Raw genomic sequence first — 18,512 nt, forward strand, 5'->3', positions numbered from 1 at the left:
AAACGAAACAGTAAAGTTGATTGTTCAAGTATTGAACAGGACTGTGACTCTGTTCCACATCATCTGAGGAGATTGTGCAGCGCGTAATAGAAAGCTCTGAGGGGGAGCTGGAGAAAGCGACAGGTACAGTGCTGTGCAAATTAATTGGGGCAAAGCATTTTTTTGGTAGAATCCTCAGTTGGTTACCAGTCAGTAATTCAAACCAGTTTTAACTGCTTTGAACAGGTGTGAGTGCCTGTTCAAGGCAATTAAAACTGGTTTGAATCACTGACTGTTAACCAACTTACGATTTTACTTAAAAAAATGCTTTGTCCCAATTAATTTGCACAACACTGTATGCTGACAGAAAACTGTCATGTCTATGTGAGGACTTCATTGCCCCGGAGTCCTCGGCCAAGACTACGGTCCTGGCTAAACCTTACACTTGCTTACATAGCACCAACATATTCTCAATATTCTACACCAACATACAGTGAAGAGCTAAAGGGTAACAATGTTTTGAACTTTTGACTTTCATGCTCCACATCTCATCATCCACTTATGCTTTGAACGTGAGACTACCATCATTTTATAGACAATCATCTTTGCTATCTCATACTTAAATTTGACTTGCAACTATTTAGCATATGATTAGTTATGCAGATTCTTGTCATGTCACTGCATTGTTACTGTTTTGTTTCTAAAGATCTAAAATTAAAATTTTTATTATTTTGTAAATCCTCCTTTGGCTTTCAACACTGCCTGAATCCATCTGGGCTGCTCTTGGTCAGATTCAAACATGTGTTTGATCTCAAGTCTCTTCTACACATTCCCAAAGTTGGTGCATACTGATCGACTCACTTGGGTATGTATACAGCTTTTTCTTTAATCCTGCCCACAAGTGTTTGATTGGGGTGAGTTCTGGAGACTGTGGGGGCTATTCCAGCACCTCTACTTCATTGTCATTGAACCATTTCTTTACCAATCTCAACGTATGCTTCGTGTTGTTGTTCTGTTGGAACACTATGTCGACCTTTTCATACCAAAGTACTTGAGTGTACAAAGTAACTTGTCTTGTAGGATACTCACATATCGCTCAGCGTTGAGACTACCATCGATACTAATCAAGTATCCAACCCTTTTGCTGTGAAACAATCCTATATCATCTGGTTTCCTCCAATGAACTTGACATTTCCTTTAATTTCTCAATCTGTTAGCCACTTTTTCCCTTTATTATCTTAGACCCATTTGAACCTATCAGAGCTTAGTCCATTTAACTTTCGTGTCATCGCTCCAAATCCCCCGTTTCAAATCTTCAAATGTCCACTTTTTGTACTTGTTAGCAAACTCGAACTTACGCTTCTTATAACAATATTGGAGTTGAGGCTTCTTCACCTTTTTTGGTGAAACCATTCCAGACCTTATAATGTGAGTCACATGGAGCTTGCATCGATGTCTGTGATCTCACTATTATGAAGCATAAGAGCCACCTCCACTGCCGTGTTTGTTGTGCCAGACCTGACAGACCTTGGGATGAGCTGACTTTTTCACTCTGATATTTTGCGAGGAAACCACTGCAAACACAGAAAAATGCATAAACTCTGTGCAGATGTTGTCTTTGATGGGATTTGAACCCAGTATGCCATCATTGTAAAGTAACAATCACTAAGCCACAGTGCTGCCTTATCACTACAGTAACACTTTGTATGTAATATCAATCTTATGTTATAATTCCATAAATGTAGAAGAGTTTTCTTTTCCAGTAACTGTTAAAGTTGGTGTCAATTTGCAGGACCCAGTCTAATGGCCACTGGACAGGAGTCCTCAGAACTGTCACCTACCTGACAACATCCACGGCTCTTCTTTTGACTAGCCAGCTAGCTGATCAAATGAAGGGCCACTGATGCCAGGAAATAAAAGGAGCTGATGTGTCAGACTGGATCTTCTGAGTCCATTTGTACCAACTCTAGTTACCATATCTTATGTAATGTGCTGTGAAGATTTATCCAGTGTGTCACTCACCTTTACAATCTGATTAGATTACATAATGACTAACTGCTGCCGAAAGACGAATTTCATGTTATTAATATATTATTGTAAAGTCTGGAAGCATATTAGAAGATAAAGAAAAGAGCATATTAACATATATATTAATTAAAAATACTATTATAAATTAATATATTTCATAGCCAAACTAGCATTGAGCAGTATTCAATATCATAAGCAGCTAACCAATCGAAACCAACATAACTCATGGCAAGTAATGGTGATTTCCAGAATTTCCATATGGATTCTTTGTATGGTGGTTAGTCAGTGGGGATTAAAACACTCAGTAAATGTAAATTTAGACTAGACAGTCATAAAGAAACGCTGTCATGAAACTATTTGCCATAATCTTGTGCAAATTTATATGGAATGTAGAGCAATTGCATAAATTGCTCTGCATTCCATATAAATTTACACAGTATTATGGCAAATAGTTTCATGACAGCATTTCATGACAGCAAGCCCGGATAGCTCAGTCGGTAGAGCATCAGACTTTTAATCTGAGTGTCCAGGGTTCAAGTCCCTGTTCAGGCGTAAGCTTTTAATAAAGAGGAAAACAATAAACCCTAGATTTAAAGGATGTAACGAAACAGAGAAACAAATGATGGCGACTATTCAGGAAAATATCATGGTTATGATTTCTGTTAGTTTTGACAGAACAGGGCCGTGACCATGTACTCCTTTGCTGCTTTTTTGTAGGGGAGAAAACAAGGGGAACTGCTACCTTGGATCTAATCCATATAAACAGGGAGGAAATGGTTGAGGAGGTAAAAGTGGCTGGGACCCTAGGAGGTAGCGACCATGCTATTTTAGAATTTTGGATAACTAGAGGAGGAAGACCTGTGAAGACTCAGGCGCCAAGGTTAGATTTCAGAAAGGCAGATTTTAAGGGATTCAGAAAGAGAATTGGAGGGATCCAATGGCTGGATATCCTTAAAGACAAAAATGTCCAGGAAGGATGGGAAATCTTGAAAAATGAAATTCTCAAAGCACAATTCTTAACAATTCCGAAAAGAGGGAAGAATAGGAAGCAATAAAGGAAGCCAGGATGGATGAACACAGAACTTAAGCACATGCTAAAAAGGAAGAAAAAAATGTTTATAAAATGGAAAGAGGGAGGCATATCTAAAGAAGAATATAATGCTGTCTGCAGAACCTGCAGGGCACAAATCAGATTAGTAAAGCTGACAATGAATTGAGGCTTGCAAGAGATGTCAAAAGCAATAATAAAGGATTTTGGGGATATGTCAAAAGTAAAAGAAAAGTCAAAGATGCTATAGGATTTTTACAGAATGAAAATGGTGAAATGGTAAGACAGGATGTTGAGAAGGCTGAACTTTTAAATTCCTATTTTGCATCTGTCTTCTCTCAGAAAGGAAATGTAACATAAACTGTTCTTCACTGTCCTATTAAGGGAATAGAAGAATCCGGGATTTCTATAAACAGAAATATAGTGAGGAAACACTTAGCTAACCTAAATCAATTCAAGTCTCCAGGTCCAGATGAATTACACCCCAGAGTACTGAAGGAGATAGCAGAAGAAATTTTTGAACCCCTCTCCATAATCTTTGAAAATTCTTGGAGAACAGGAGAAGTCCCAGAAGACTGGAGAAGAGCGAATGTTGTTCCTATCTTCAAAAAGGGGAAGAAGGTGGACCCAGGCAACTATAGGCCGGTGAGTCTGACTTCTATACCAGGAAAGATCTTTGAGCAAATTATTAAACAACATGTATGTCAGTACCTGGATAAGAATGAAGTGATTAAACAGAGTCAGCATGGAGTTGTAACTAATAAGTCATGTCAGACTAACTTAATTTCCTTCTATGACGGAATCACTGATTGGGTGGATCAAGGAAATGCTGTAGATATGGTATATATTGACTTCAGCAAAGCATTTGACAAAGTATCTCATACAATCCTTATTGAAAAAATGACTAAGTATGGAATGGACAAGGCAACTGTTAGGTGGATTCATAACTGGCTTAGTGATCGGACCCAAAGAGTGGTCATAAATGGCTGCACATCCAGTTGGAAGAATGTCTCAAGTGGGGTACCACAGGGCTCTGTCCTGGGCCCTTTATTGTTCAACATCTTTATCAACGATTTAGATGAAGGAATTGAGGGTAAACTGATTAAATTTGCTGATGACACAAAGCTAGGAGGGATAGCTAATACTAGAAAAGAGAGAGAGAGGATTCAAAAAGATATAAATAAACTGGAGAAGTGGGCAGCAACTAACAGAATGGTTTTTAACAGGGAAAAATGCAAAGTACTACATCTGGGCAATAAAAATGAAAAAAGCATATACAGAATGGGAGGAATATGGCTAAGCAACAGCACATGTGAAAAAGACTTGGGTATACTAATAGATCACAGACTGAATATGAGTCAACAGTGTGATGCAGCAGCAAAAAAGGCAAATGCAATTCTAGGATGTATTAACAGAAGCATACAGTCTAGATCACGTGAAGTCATTATTTCCCCCTACTCCTCTTTGGTCAGACCTCATCTGGAATATTGTGTCCAGTTCTGGTCACCACATTTTAAAAAAGACATCAACAAACTGGAGCAAGTTCAGAAAAGAGCGACCAGAATGGTGACCGGTCTGCAAACCCTGTCTTATGAGGAAAGGTTGCAGGATTTGGGAATGTTTAGTTTGCAAAAGAGAAGACTGAGTGGAGACTTAATAGCTGTCTACAAATATCTAAAGGGCTGTCACACTGTAGAAGGATCAACTTTATTCTCATTTGCACAAGGAAAGACTAGAAGCAATGGGATGAAACTGAATGGGAGGAGACACAGATTAGATATTAGAAAAAACTTTTTGACAGTTAGAGTGATCAATGAGTGGAACAAGCTGCCACGAGAAGTGGTAAGTTCTCCTTCAATGGATGTCTTCAAACAGAGGCTGGACAGACATCTGACTGGGATGATTTAGTGAATCCTGCTTTGAGCAGGGGGTTGGACCAGATGGCCCAGGAGGTCCCTTCCAACTCTATGATTCTATGATTCTATGAAATATTCCTACCAACCGCTGTCATCTCTGGTTTCCAGCACCACTCCAGTCCTCTTCTCACTCTCTTGACTGCAATTCTGACATGCTGGATAAAACTATGGTCTATGACTCTGATTCATCAAAGTGTAAACATTTTGCAATTTTTTTTTACGTTTTAACACTAATTTCTCCCAGGTCCACCAAAATTGGCAGAGCAAAGGCACAACGGGGGAAGGACATCACAACCCATTTTATTCATGATGATTCGTGACATTCATTATGCAGAAATCTTACTCCAGTCAATGACTGGAGTAAGATGGGAGGCGAATTCTGGCATTATCGATTTTGATGAATCGGGGCCATAGAGCTCAATGTGATCTGTCAACTCAAAGCTGCAGACATGTGAGTAAGGCCACATTCACACGCTCAGTACTTGGTCAGTATTTGTAAACTAAAACCAGGAGTGGGTGAAAAGCGCAGAAGTGGTGCAAATGTTTCTATTACTTATTAGTTGACTAATTTTGCACCAGAAATTTTCATCCAAAACATAATGCATTTTTTGTACACTGGATATTATGTTGCAATTCTTTCAAAATAAGTTATTTCCAGTGAAATTGCAACCAGTTGTTGGATGAGGCACTGAAAGTGACTAACACACAGAAGGAGGCCTCATTCAGTATTTTCTCATATGCTAAAAAAGGACCTAGTGCTGGGTCAGATTTTCTTCAGGGTTTGGTCAGAGTGTCAGATTTTACTATTAGTTCTTCTCGTATGCAAAAAACCCCAAACAACCTGCTAGAGCTTCTCATAACAGTTAGTGAAAAACAGATGATACAAGAGGGATGACATTGGTGAGCTGTCTGAGTTTTCCACCAAACCATAGATTTGCATTGGTGAGGTTAATCTGTGACTTAGTGTGCAGTCAGACTGCCGTATTACTCGCGCGAGGATCTCATCACAATTCTCGGACTGGCCGTCAGCTCTCGTGACCTGAGAGTGAAAGCATGTATTTCTGTCACGCTCAGGTTAGGAGAGCCAACAGCCAGTCTGAGTATTGTGATGTGAATCTTACACGAGTAAAAAGGCTATGTGACTGCACCCAAAGATCAAAAACAGGCTTTTCTTCAGGCATGTGAACAGTGCCATAGACTATAATGGGTATGTGTTCTATCCAGGGCCACCATCAGGGCATTACTGCCCTTGCTGCTGTATATGGCCCAGTGAGCAGCAGTACAGAAGGGGGCCCGGGCCTCCCTTTTGTGCTTCTTCTCACCAGGCCCCATCGTGCAATAAAGCATTGTGAGCGGCACACACCTCAGCACTGGGAGTTTGGCTCGGATCTCCATGGCCGTGTAACCTGAATGGCAGTGCAGCTCCAGCTCCCTCTGCCTTCTCTGGACTTCCGGTCAAGTGACGGCACATACACGATGACGTCATCAAGTACGCACCGACATGTACGAAAACACCAGAAGCAGAGAGGATTGTCAGTGAAGTAAGTACAGTATGAAAAAAGTTTTTTTTTTCTTTTCTTTATAAAATGAATGAAATGGGTGAGGGGGACTGCAAATGATGAAGTGGGGAGGAGGCGGACTGCAAATGATGAAGTGGGGATGAGGGGGACTGCAAATGATGAAGTGGGAGGAAGGGGACTGTAGATGATAAAATGGGAGGAGGGGGACTGCAAATGATGAAGTGGGGGGAGGGAGACTGCAAATGATGTGAGGAGTGGGACTGCAAATGATGAAGTTATGGGGGACTGCAAATGATGAAGCGGGGGAGGGGCCTGCAAATGATGAAGTGAGTGGGGGAAGGAGACTGCAAATGATGAAGTGGAGGGAGGGGCACTGTATACTATGTACAGAGCTTCTGTGTATGTCACTGGTAATCACTGTATTACCTGTACACTGATACTATATACAGAGCTCCTGTGTATAATGTCACCACTGATCACTGTATTACCTGTACACTGACACTATATACAGAGCTCCTGTGTATAATGTAACTGGTGATCACTGTATCACCTGTACACTGACAGTATATACAGAGCTCCTGTGTATAATGGCACATAGCATTTAGATTTTTTATTAATGATCAGTATTGTAGTATTCAGTCACTATGTGGTAGGAATAAGTGGCCTGATCATGGTGTGGCGGTATTTGTCCCTTGCATGTGGTATTATTCAGTCTATATGTGGTGGTAATATGTGGTCCAGTAGTGGTGTGGCGGTATTTGTCCCTTGTATGTGGTATTATTCGGTCACTAGGTGGTGGCAATATGTGGTTTGTTCATGGTGTGCCAGTATTTGTCCCTTGTATGTGGTATTAATAGTCATTTTAAACAATGTATCTGACACATTCCCTTAATGAAAAATAAATGAAAATATATCTAAAAAGAGTATTGGATATTTTAAGAAATTTTGAATAGGTTAGAGTAGAGTAGGACCCTGCCAAAAAAGTCTACATTGTCATGGTGGTGGCTTAAAAAATCTTTTGGCCAAAACAAAAACTGCTGGCTATGCATGTGATTTGGAGTTCAATGTGAACTGTTAATGGGTGATTGATGAGGATATGGTGCAGAAGTGGAGTTTTCCCAAGAGTGGGAGGTGAGACTGTGGAAAACTTGAGGGGTGGAGGTGGATCTGGGGTGGAGCTTGGACAGAGTCTCAAGGGGGCCCAAAAATTTGGCTAGTATGGGGCTCTGAAATTCCTAGTGGCAACCCTGCTTCTATCCATTATTGCTTCTGTCGCGGCTCCTGCATAGGCGTAATTTTCTGCTGTGCGGTTCCGCTGTATCCACGTTACACACACACGGCTCCGCAGTACCCGAGTACAGAACATGCATGTGAAAAACAGATGTCTGAATGAGGTCTAAATTTTGTGCTAGGCATGTATGATAATTTCTTAACACAAATTGCATCACATTTCTGCCACATTTACATAGTAAATCTCCTTATTATGTTAAAATAACAAATCAATCCACAATCATGCCAGAATTAATCAGTATGCCATCCATTGGGAGCTGGTGCATGCAGCAGACTTAGGAACTGAGACCCCATGAAACCAGCAGATACAGATGTAGTACACAGTCGGTGCCTGTATAAAACAGCAGCAAGCGTATATGCAGCTCCAACAGCTTGATCTGGCTTTATTCTGCAACAACCAGGCATTGCACTAATTGCTGCTGTTTAACAATTGAAATGTTGCTGTTAGGCTGGTTTCACATTTGCGTTAAAACAACGCTGCGCCCTGCGTCGTTAAGCCCCGCCCTGAGCCGGCTCCCTGCCCGCCCCATCCGGGATCACTGCCTACTTTCGCATTTGCACGCATGCGATCGGCGCACCCTATCTTTAGCATAGGGTGCGCAGATCATGCGCTGCCAGTGTGAAAGTAGCGTGCTGCGCACTTTTGACGGTGCGCCGTGCGCGCTGAAATGCAGCATGTTGCATTTCGGCGCGCACGGCGCACCGTCAAAAGTGCGCAGCACGCTACTTTCACACTGGCAGCGCATGATCTGCACACCCTATGCTAAAGATAGGGTGCGCCGATCGCATGCGTGCAAATGCGAAAGTAGGCGGTGATCCCGGATGGGACGGGCAGGGAGCCGGCTCAGGGTGGGGCTTAACGACGCAGGGCGCAGCGTTGTTTTAACGCAAATGTGAAACCAGCCTTAGTCTCTGACAGTAACAGGTGGAGTGATTGCCAGTGCTACATACATTTGCATTCTCTGTTTCCTCCCTATGATCCGATCACAGGCTGACGGTTGTCTGCTGAAGGCCACTCCGCTGCCATATAGGTCCTTATACAAAGCACAGCCAGTGGCTGGGTTTCATAGGAGAATATCGCACACTCCGTATACTGCAAAACAGTAGTATTACAGCATTCAACAAGCTATCAATTAATAGCAGGCTCAAGTTCGAGTTTCTTAATGTGACTATAAAAAAATAAATTAAAAAAAAACTTTCAAAAGTATAAATAACATATACCTCTTTTTTCCCAGTTTTAAAATATAGAAATACAAAAAAAATAAAAATGAACTTGATATTGCCGCAACGTCATATCTATCAAAATATTAAATTAATTAACATGTACAGCAAAATGTGTAAAAAGAAAAAAATAGAAACTATAGCATAGCCGTTACTGGTCACTATCACAACTCGTCCCTCAATAAACAAGAGCGCATATGGATATAATGTAGTCAAAGTAAAAGAATTAGCGTCACTCACCATATTGAAAAAAGTTTTCACTTCCTTATTACGCTATGTGCGATACAGACAAGAATGTATGGACGTGCAGGTTCAGCAAGGCATGCAGGGGGAGCAGAGGACTTTTCCAATATGGTGAGTGCCGCTAATTCTTTTACTTTGACTAGATTACATCTGTCACAGCACAGGGCAGGAACTGTTGCCATAGGGCTCGGTCAGTGAATCTCATTTTACAGGGTATCTGTTACTTTAAAGAGAACCTGTCAGCAGGATTGTGCTCAGTAAACTACAGACATTGTCATGTTGCCACTGTTATACTGAGAAAAATGATATCTGGGGTGAAGAAATTCCGTCTTGTAGTTTTTGTGTAATCCGTATTAGAAGTTTTCAGTTAATGATATCCCCATGCTCCAGGGCAGGACTCTAGGCAGGATCTTCCTGCTCTAAGCCAGGGAAACCAAGGAAAGACCTGCCCACAGGCCGCCCCAAGGCGCAAACATGTTTCTCATTATAGAGACAGACTGTGCTTCGGGGCGGCCTGTGGGCAGGTCTTTCCTTTGTTTCTCTGGCTTAGAGCAGGAAGATAAGATTCTGCTTAGAATCCAGCTGCAGAGCACGGGCATATCATTGACAGAAGACTTCTAACACTGATTACACAAGAACTACAAGATGTATTTCTTCACCCCAGATATAATTTTCATCAGTTTAACACTGCCAACATGACAATGCCTGTAGTTTACTTAACAAAATCCTGCTGACAGATGCGCTTTAATTTCACAAAACTCAATACTTTTCCATTTAGTAACATTTGATCTGTGTAAATACCTTAGACCTGGCCATGTTCAAAAGAAAGTTTTTAAAGATGTTATTTTCACACTAACAATTAGGAATCGATTTTCAGAGCACAAAAAGTAACAGCAATGTGTTCTTATGAGGCACTGTTCAAGGAAAGAAACATTTCATTATGTAATGTGACTGCTACGCATCTGACTCCAGGTGAGATTTTGTAACTAAAATTTTCTTGATTTATGCTAACCTATTGAAATGCTAGTCTGCTGGAGCTCATAGCAGAGGCAATCAGATGTTTTAATGATATGCATTTTTACTGTGGTGCAGCCTGCGGGAGAACCACGCCGTGTACTTTGTGTAGCATGAATTCACAATATTCCTGTACATACTGTACACTGTGAGCCTAGCGAGATCTCTGGATCAAGCACAATTCTGACTCCCAGCCAACTCATTCTCCCTCAGTTCCTCCTTTCTTTGCTTTTTCCATATTCCACACATCTGGCGTTGTGTTTCTACCAGTCGTGAACATCATTAACCTCTTCATCTTGTCCATCCTTTCCTCAAAGCCAAACACAATCTGCCAGTCTCTTCACTTTCCATCTGCTAGTTCAAACTGCCGGGTGTAAGTAACAGCACGTACACTGTATGGGAATTTTAAAGGGAACGTGTCATCAAAATATGATCTATTATTTGAATCAAGTTTTTGTGCTAAATGTATTATTATTTCATGTTTGTCGATGTTTTTTTTCCATATCACAAACTTTATTAAAAATAAATAGAAATCTTGCATTTTCACAATGATGATTTGCTAATGCAAAGGATTATAAGGATGTAGGGAATGCAGCACAGACGCTGAATAAGGCCCTTTAAAAAAAAAAAAAAAAAACAACAAAAAAAAACACAAAACAAAAAAACACACACATATAAACCAGGAAACAGCTGAACAGAATTAACTCTTAAAAGAGATAAATAAAGGCAATAACTCTTATGAAACAGACATTTTATTAAAAAAAAGGTCCTTGAGGGTGACAACATGTTTTACAATAGTCACAGAAAGCCGGTGAGCTGGGGACTAAGGCCAAGTGAAAATAACAGTCGAAGCAAATCTTTTGCCAAAGCCTGCTCCATTTACTAGACTGCTGACATTTGGGAACAGGCGCCAACAAAGCCTATGGGGAATGTCCCAGACTACTGTTTCCCACTGCCCCATGGCCACCTAGTTAATCATGTTGGCAGCTATTAGCCCCTCCCCCACCTGTTTGCTGAAATGCATTTTTAAATAATAATCTAACTATTTCGATTTTTCCATGAAAAAGAGGACAAGTGAGGCTTTTCAAGCTAAATGTATTCAATCCAGTGAATCTATGTTTTGCTATTTTTCTCGCTTATGGGATTTGTTTTGAATTTCTGTCTGCTAAAAAAAACATGTTTTTCTCTTGAAAATCCAAATATAAAACAACCACCTACACAAGATTTATTATTCCAAGAAAATCCAGCCAAAGACTGGACTTTCACAATCCACCTCCCTCATTCATCAGTGCAGACTTGGCGCGGCAGCAGAATTTTAGAAAATTACAGATACAGTAGAACGTTGAACCATAAAGCATGTAGCAAACATTGCTGTTAGGAACTGAAAATATTTATGGCTGATGCCACAGAAAGCACAGTATTGTATCTGCAATTCAATACATAACTGAAGGTACAGCTCACATGCTTTTTATTTAGGAAACTATAGATATGCATCTGTCCTTATTATTCATATATGCCCCACATATAGACTTTAGCATAAATTATCTGTAGCCATTTACATAAATATCACATGCCTATATGGATACATATGTATGTAACAATTAACTTTTGCTGTAAACAATCAGTGATGGTTTGGGGAGCCATGTTATCTGATGATGTAGGTCCAAGGTGTTTTATCAAGACCAAAGTCAGTGCAGCCATCTACCAGGAAATTTTAGAGCACTTCATGCTTCCCTCTGCCGACAAACTTTTTGGAGATGGAAATTATATTCTCCAGCAGGACTTGGCACCTGTCCACACTGCCAAAAGTACCAATACCTGGTTTAAAAACAACAGTATCACTGTGCTTGATTGGCCAGCAAACTCGCCTGACCTTAACCCCATAGATTCTATGGGGTATTGTCAAGAGGAAGAAGAGAGACATCAGACCCCACAATGCAGACGAGCTGAAGGCTGCTATCAAAGCAACCTGGGCTTCCAACACCTCAGCAGTGCAACAGACTGATCACCTCCATGCCACGGCGTATTTAGGCAGTAATTGATGCAAAAGGAGCCCCGACCAAGTATTGAGTGCAATTACTGAACAAACATTTAAGTAGACCAACATTTTGGATTTTAAAATCATTTTTTCAAGCTGGTGTTATAAAGTATTCTAATTTACTGAGATAATGACTTTTGGGTTGTCATTGGCTGTAAGCCATAATCATCATTAACAGAAATAAACGCATGAAATAGATCACTCTGTAATCACTCTATAGAATATATGAGTTTCACTTTTTGTATTGAAGAACTGAAATAAATTAACTTTTTGATGATATTCTAATTTAGTGAGAAGCACCTGTAAGTGATATCTTGATTGAGAACAGCTATGGCAGTAATCAGGCCTGGTTGTAGCTGGGGAATTTTGACTCACTTTCCAAAGATGTGATAAACAACAGTAAATTTCTGTTTTAAGGGGAGGGGGATCAATCACTTTTTCACACAGGGCCCTGTAGCTTTGGATTTCTTTTTCCCTTAATAATAAAGACCTTCATTTAAAAACTGCATTTTGTGGTTACTTCTGTTATCTTTGTATAATATTTAAATTTGTTTTGTGCGCTGAAACATTTACGTGTGACAAACAAGCAAAAAAATAGGAAATCAGGAAGAGAAGCAAACAGTTTTTCACACAACTGTATGTGATATACATACCTCCATACAGAATCCGCCTAGTGTAATACACTTAAATGGAGAGCGCCAGAAACAGTCTAGTCGGGTTCTGGCCGGGAGTATAAATATTGCATTCTTGCAGTTACATGACAATTCCCAGTGTTAACATCCAAGAATCCTCACAGTGCACAGCACACACTGTGTGAGGATTCACAAGTCTACAGTCACACAAAGTTACACCAGACAACCCCATTAAAGCGAATCTGTCAGTTGGTTCATGCTGTCCAAATTACGGGCAGCATAAATCAAAACCTGGCTGCAGCCGTATGTTTTTCTCTGAAACGCTATGGTGTTTCAGAGAATGCATAGTCTAAAGATTCAGCCATGGACCACTGAAAGAGATTCGACAAAGCTGCACCATTAACCCCTTTCCAACCTTAGACGTATAGGTACGTCTAAGGTTGCCTCCCCCTCTTTGCTGCTGGCTCCGGCAATGAGCCCCCAATTTTTCCAGCACATGTGAGCTGATTTCATTAGCCCCTACCAGCCGTGGGTGGAATTGCGATATATCTGCAGCTGTTAACACGTTAAGTATAACATGCTTGCGCCTGAAGCGTGTCACTAATCCCACCCATCGGTGCCCATGTCACATGAGACCCCTGTGGTTGTCATTGCCAGATCACTCTGAGCACCCCCCCATGGCTGGCGCTCATAGCAAGTGAGCATTTGTGCTACACAGAGCACGGCTGAAGACCTGCTATGTGTAGCACAAGCGATCAGAAGTTCGCAGCTTCTATTCTCCCATGGAGACTATTAAAGCAAGTGTAAAGTTAAAAAAAAATGTTTTAAAAAATATAAATATCAAAAATATAAAACGTTAAATCACCCACCCATTCGCCCCAATAAAGATAAAACAATAAACAAAATACACATATTTGGTATAACCGCGTTCAGAAACGCCCGATCTATCAATATATAAAAAGACACGGTGTTTCGGGGTACTACCCCTCGTCAGTGCAAAGTGTGAGACCTGGTTTGGCTGTGTGAGAGGCGTCTGACCGATATCCAAGAAGTATCGTTTCTCCTTGCGGAGATTGACATGCTAAGCATGTTCTAATTCTCCCCTCCAGTGTTTCTATGACTCCTTTTCCTGTGGCTCCTCCCCCTGCTCATACTTGACCTATTCCATGCACTTAGAGCTTTATAATTTTAGAGTCTCAGATCTGTTTGTCTGTGTTCTGGCTCTGTCAAGTGTGGTTCTTTAAGTGTGCAACAGGTACAATGTGTACAGAAAGTATTCAGACCCCTTTAAATTTTTCACTTTGTTTCATTGCAGCCATTTAATAAAATGCAAAAAAGTTTTTTTTTTCTCATTAATGTACACTCTGCACCCCATCTTGACTGAAAAAAGCAGAAATGTAGAAATTTTTGCAAATGTATTAAAAAAGAAAAATTGAAATATCACATGGTCATAAGTATTCAGACCCTTTGCACAGTATTGAGTAGAAGCCAGCCCCCTTTTGAACTAGTACAGCCATGAGTCTTCTTGGGAATGATGAAAAAACTTTTTCACATCTGGATTTGGGGATCCTCTGCCATTCTTCCTTGCAGATCCTCTCCAGTTCCATCAGGATGGATGGTGAAAGTTGGTGGACAGCCATTTTCAGGTCTCTCCAGAGATGTGGATCGGTCGCCCTCACCCAGGGCAGCGGGGTACTCGGAGCCGGGCCTGGTGGATTTCAATGGGAGATGTCACTGTAGCTGTGACCTGGTCCGTGGCCTTGGGCGTCCATTGTAAAAGGGGTTAAGAGTGATGGAATAAAGTTTATGAGTGAATGATTCGTGACGCCACCTGTGGTGTTCGGCAATGAAGATGTTAAGCCGACGCTGCAGACAGATCCTCTGGGACAGATGGTGTGGTGCAGCAATAAAGGTGTAGCCCTCCACAGGCAGGGCTGTAGTCCCAGGGCAGAGTAGATGAAGAGGATAGGTGTTGAGGAAGAGGGTGTAGTGTCTGGCACAGAGATGCAGCAGTGCTGAGTGGGTTGGCGCAGGAATAAGCGGAGGACACCAGGGCATGTAGTTCCAAAGTTTTACTCACAGTCTGTTGTGCATACAGGTGCCCGCATCCGTGCCGTGTCCTCCAGGTCAGGGGTCCAGCCAACCTCCAGGCAAGATGAAGTACTCCGTTCCAACACTCCGCCAACATATGTGCCTTTTCTGAACGTCTCCCTTTTGCACCTATAGTGAAGTACTCTCAGTACTGAATTACACTGGAGTTCCTCCTGTCAGATGTTCCTATGAACTCTACTTGTACGGCAGACAGCTGTAGCCTGCTTCGGGGACTCCTTGCTACTAAGTCCCGGCTCACTCTCGTTGCTGTTGTGCCCCCAAGTCTTGTGTGGGAATAAAGTGGTGACAACTTCCATTCCTCCGGTGTCTGCTGCAGGACCATTAGTATCCATACAACCTCGGGGACCAGACCCCGGCCATGCACTGTGAACTTGGGAAGGGTTCTGCTCTCACCCTAATCCTTAGTCCTCCTCTCCTTATGTTCCGTACTAATCCTTCTTTCTTATGGAGAGTCAGGCTTTCCATCAATGTCTTTCCTGTGCCAGCGGACCCAGGTCACTGAGGTCGGCTGCAGCACTTCATTCACTCCATCTTCACTCTTCCACTGACTCTGTCAAACAGACCAAATCCTAAACTCTTCCCGCTCTTTTGGTGCCAACTAAACTCCACCAGCCTCCCAGCATGCTTCGTTTTCCAAGCAGGGAGCATCCAAAGGGTGCTTTGCCACACTACTGTGTTGTGTGGGATGCAGGTGTTGAAGCGTGGTCAGGAGTCTCCACCTTACCTGAATGGTGGGGTACCACACCTCAGAAGGAGGTGCAGTACCTTTGTGGCGACTGAACCCTCAGGGGTGCCAAAGATGCTCAATTGGGTTTTGGTCTGGGCTCGGGCTGGGCCAGTCAAGAATGGTCACAGAGTTGTTCTGAAGCCACTCCTTTGCTATTTTAGCTGTGTACTTAGGGTCATTGTCTTGTTGGAAGTTGAACCTTTGGCCAAGTCTGAAGTCCAGAGCACTCTGGAAGTGGTTTTCATCCAGGATATTTCTGTACTAGGCCACATTCATGTTTCCTTCAATTGCAACCAGTTGTCCTGTCTCTGCAGCTGAAAAACACCCCCATAGCATGATGCTGCCACCACCATGTTTCACTGTTGGGATTTTATTGGGCAGGTGATGAGCACTGTCTGGTTTTCTCCACACATACCGCGTAGAATTATCACCAAAAAGTTCTATCTTCGTCTCATCAGACCAGAAAATCTTATTTCTCTCAGTCTGGGAGTCCTTCATGTGTTTTTTAGCAAACTCTGTGCAGGTTTTTATATTTCTGGCATTGAGGAGAGGCTTATGTCAGGCTAGTCTCCCATGAAGGCCCGACTGGTGGAGGGCTGCAGTGATAGTTGACTTTGTGGAACTTTCTCCCATCTCCCTACTGCATCTGTGGAGCTCAGCCACAGTCATATTGGGGTTCTTCTTTACCTCTCTCACCAAGGCTCTTCTCCCACGATTGCTCAGTTTGGCTAGATGACCAAGTCTAGGAAGACTTCTGGAAGTCCCAAACTTCTTCCATTTAAGGATTATGGAGGTCACTGTGCTCTTAGGAACCTTGAGTACTGCAGAAATTCTTTTACAACCTTGGCCAGATGTGTGCTTTGCCACAATTCTGTCTATTTGCTTCTTGGCCATTTTCTTTGACTTCATGATTCTCATTTGGTCTGACATGAGCTGTGAGGTCTTATATAGACAGGTGTGTGCCTTTCCAAATCAAGCCCTATCAGTTTAGTTAAACACAGCTGGACTCCAGTGAAGGAGTAGAACCATCTAAAGGAGGATCACTAGGAAATGGACAGCATGTGACTTAAATATGAGTGCCTCAGCAAAGGGTCTGAATACTTATGACCATGTGACAAGGAGAAGATTGATAACATCAGAGACAGTTTTGGTCAACAACCCCCAGTGCCCTTCCTCCTACCTGCCCTGCCCTCCTCCTCCAAAACCAAATTCTCCACCATTACAGAAGATCGACTCTCCACTCTACTCTCAAGATCACATCTCACTACCTGTGCACTTGACCCGATCCCATCCCACTTCATCCCAAACCTCACACAGTCTTCATCCCAACCCTAACCCATCTCTTCAAACTATCACTAACAACTGGTGTTTTCCCCTCAAGCTTTAAACATGCCTCAATCACACCTATCCTCAAAAAGCCCTCTCTTGACCCATCCTCTGTATCTAGCTATCGCCCTATATCACTTCTCCCCTATGCCTCAAAACTACTGGAACAACATGTCCATCTTGAACTCTCCTCCCACCTCTCTTCTTGCTCCCTCCTTGACCACTTGCAATCCGGCTTCCGGCCACACCACTCCACTGAAACTGCCCTAACTAAGGTCACCAATGACCTACTAGCCACCAAGGCCCAGGGACACTACTCTGTCCTCCTCCTCCTGGACCTGTCCTCTGCCTTTGACACAGTGGACCATTCCCTATTACTACAGACCCTCTCATCTCTTGGTATCACAGACTTGGCCCTATCTTGGATTGTGTCATACCTAGCAGACCGGACATTCAGCGTCTCCCATTCGCACACCACCTCCTCACCGCGCCCCCTATCCGTCGGAGTCCCGCAAGGTTCAGTCCTAGGGCCCCTGCTGTCCTTCGTTTACACCTTCGGCCTCGGACAGCTCATTGAATCTCATGGCTTTCAGTATCATCTCTATGCTGATGACACACAGATCTACATCTCTGGACCAGATATCAGCTCCCTACTGAACAGAATCCCTCAATGTCTGTCTGCTATTTCATCCTTCTTCTCCGCTAGATTTCTAAAACTTAATGTGGACAAAACAGAATTAATCATCTTCCGCCCATCTCACGTGACCCCCCCAACAGACCTATCCATTAAAGTAAACAGCTGCCAACTCTCTCCAGTCCCGCAAGCTCGCTGCCTCGGGGTTATCCTTGACACTGATCTCTCTTTCAAACCACATATCCAAGCCCTTTCTGCTTCCTGCCGACTTCAACTCAAAAATATTTCACAGATCCGTACATTCCTCAACCAAGAATCTGCAAAAACCCTAATCCATGCCCTCATCATCTCCCGCCTTGACTACTGCAACTTCCTGCTCTGTGGCCTCCCCTCTAACACTCTCGCACCCCTCAAATCTATTCTTAACTCTGCTGCCCGACTAATCCACCTGTCCCCCTGCTATTCCCCAGCCTCTCCCCTCTGTCAATCCCTGCACTGGCTCCCCATTACCCAAAGACTCCAGTTCAAAACCCTAACCATGACATACAAAGCCATCCACAACCTGAGTCCTCCGTACATCTGTGACCTAGTTTCCCAGTACTTTCCTGCACGAAACCTCCGATCCTCACAAGATCTCCTTCTGTACTCCCATCTTATCTCCTCTTCCCACAATCGCATACAAGATTTCTCCCGCGCATCCCCTCTACTCTGGAACTCTCCACCACTCCATATCAGACTCTTGCCTACCATGGAAACCTTCAAAAAGAACTTGAAGACCTACCTC

General features: G+C 42.5%; 1 protein-coding gene and 1 non-coding gene across 2 annotated transcripts in view; one reads left to right on the top strand and one right to left on the bottom strand.

Moving 5' to 3' along the window:
* Positions 1-18,512, bottom strand: part of TRPC3 (transient receptor potential cation channel subfamily C member 3) — a 464,690-nt gene that overhangs the window by 232,686 nt on the left and 213,492 nt on the right. The window lies entirely within an intron of this gene.
* Positions 2,487-2,559, top strand: TRNAK-UUU (transfer RNA lysine (anticodon UUU)). Its single transcript has one exon. It is a non-coding gene; the product is annotated as a tRNA-Lys (tRNA).

Source organism: Dendrobates tinctorius, unplaced genomic scaffold (assembly GCF_039654945.1).
Source record: "Dendrobates tinctorius isolate UK_male_01 unplaced genomic scaffold, ASM3965494v1 ptg000030l, whole genome shotgun sequence".
NCBI classification, from domain to species: Eukaryota; Metazoa; Chordata; class Amphibia; order Anura; family Dendrobatidae; genus Dendrobates; species Dendrobates tinctorius.